This window comes from Penaeus japonicus, unplaced genomic scaffold, assembly GCF_977035675.1.
Source record: "Penaeus japonicus unplaced genomic scaffold, GWHDUDI00000001_assembly GWHDUDI00000007, whole genome shotgun sequence".
NCBI classification, from domain to species: Eukaryota; Metazoa; Arthropoda; class Malacostraca; order Decapoda; family Penaeidae; genus Penaeus; species Penaeus japonicus.
This window is the reverse complement of record NW_028234409.1, coordinates 44,125,394-44,127,893: the sequence shown is the minus strand read 5'-3', so window position 1 is coordinate 44,127,893 and position 2,500 is coordinate 44,125,394.

Here is a 2,500-nt window from a genome sequence, read left to right as displayed (position 1 = left end):
CATACCCCCCCCCCCTCTTTCAGCTAACCCAATGTTCATACCCCCCCTCTTTCAGCTAACCCAATGTTCATACCCCCCCCCTCTTTCAGCTAACCCAATGTTCATACCCTCCCCTTCCCCCCTCAGCTAACCCTGTGTTCATTCCCTCCCCTTCCCCCCTCAGCTAACCCTGTGTTCATTCCCTCCCCTTCCCCCCTCAGCTAACCCAATGTTCATACCCCCCCTCTTTCAGCTAACCCAATGTTCATACCCTCCCCCCTCTTTCAGCTAACCTAATGTTCATACCCTCCCCCCTCTTTCAGCTAACCCAATGTTCATACCCCCCCCCCCCTCTTTCAGCTAACCTAATGTTCATTCCCTCCCCTTCCCCCCTCAGCTAACCCTGTGTTCATTCCCTCCCCTTCCCCCCTCAGCTAACCCAATGTTCATACCCCCCCCCCTCTTTCAGCTAACCCAATGTTCATACCCTCCCCCCTCTTTCAGCTAACCTAATGTTCATACCCTCCCCCCTCTTTCAGCTAACCCAATGTTCATACCCCCCCCCCTCTTTCAGCTAACCTAATGTTCATTCCCTCCCCTTCCCCCCTCAGCTAACCCTGTGTTCATTCCCTCCCCTTCCCCCCTCAGCTAACCCAATGTTCATACCCCCCCCCCCCTCTTTCAGCTAACCCAATGTTCATACCCTCCCCCCTCTTTCAGCTAACCTAATGTTCATTCCCTCCCCTTCCCCCCTCAGCTAACCCTGTGTTCATTCCCTCCCCTTTCCCCCTCAGCTAACCCAATGTTCATACCCCCCCTCTTTCAGCTAACCCAATGTTCATACCCTCCCCCCTCTTTCAGCTAACCTAATGTTCATACCCTCCCCCCTCTTTCAGCTAACCCCATGTTCATTCCCTCCCCTTCCCCCCTCAGCTAACCCTGTGTTCATACCCTCCCCCCTCTTTCAGCTAACCCTGTGTTCATATTTCCCCCCCTCCCCAACCCTCACCCCTCATTTTAGAGTGCGAAAGCTTTCAGTAGTTCAACATGCGAACTGCACATCTAAAAGTACTAGCCTGCAAATATTGCATGAGGCACAGGCGATTTAACAAAAATCAAATAAGGTTTTCTTAGTATATATCGAAGGGATTCATGGGTTCATGGGAGTAGACGTCCATTCATAGCATATGGTACCATGCATCACGATTGAAGATATATACCCCACTGAAGTATAACCACCACCCCCTTGGAGTATCCCCCCCCCCCTATTTCGCTTCGAAAAGCATGCGCATGACACCATATAATGCAATCGAAAGGCCTGTATGGTGCGTTGTGAGTTTACTCGAGGAATACTTATGATGAATAAATACACAAATAATTAAATAAATAAATACCAGTGACTATGAATGAAAGTAAGATTGTCGATTCGTTGGTGATTAATACAAATTACAGAGGTTTTCAAAATTTAAAAACAGGAATAAAATGAATGGTTATACACACAAATAAATAAATAAATAAATAAATATGTATCCACACACACATACACATATATGCACACACACACACACATCTCTCTCTCTCTCCCTTTATGTATATATATATATATATATATATATATATATATATATATATATATATATATATATATATATATATATGATAGTTATCTCTCTCTCTCTCTCTCTCTCTCTCTCTCTCTCTCTCTCTCTCTCTCTCTCTCTCTCTCTCTTTCTCTTTCCAATTATACATTTTGCGCAGGTGTGAAATATATAGATCTGTTTACTATAGATATCTGCTTCCTTATATGGACATGTTTTATTAACTTGTATCTGTATTAATACCATTTGTTTTTAGTATTACAATGTATATGTTCCATGTAGTACGATATTTTTTTTTTCTCGAAATATATATATATTTTTTTTGTATGTGAAATTGTGCGTTGAAATTAACATACACGCTAATATACTTATGATTTATATAAGAATATAGATACATACACTGCCTTTTCGGTCTAAGAGACATTTCAGACAAGTAAGCATTATTTAAAGAACAAAATTCTACCGAAATTAGTCGTCCCTTAAATTATTCTACACGCGTTAAAACTGAAGTAAATCATTTATTTTCGTCCCACATCTCATCCACTGAAATAAACCTCCAAAATAGTGAAATGAGTAGTGCATATTTCCCAGTTGTGTGTACCTGCATGTTGCTTCCTGAATTAGTTATGTGGAAAAGTCTAAAACGTGTCCTTTAGAATGATGATGTCATGTGTTTCCGCGAGTGGTATGTTTGTTTTCATCCAGGGCGAAATAAAATGATTGATTAGTGATCTGAGACATAATGCAATTTCCGATAAGCGACCGCACGTGCGTATTCTGTACTTGTGGTTTAAGTGTGTGTAATGTAATATTTCTTAAGATGCCGATTCTAAAAAAATGCGCTTGGTTGTCAGACGTACGAGCTAGCAATAGGAAACACATCTTTCTCCATTGATTGATATTTTGTGTTGTTTAGCTGGTTT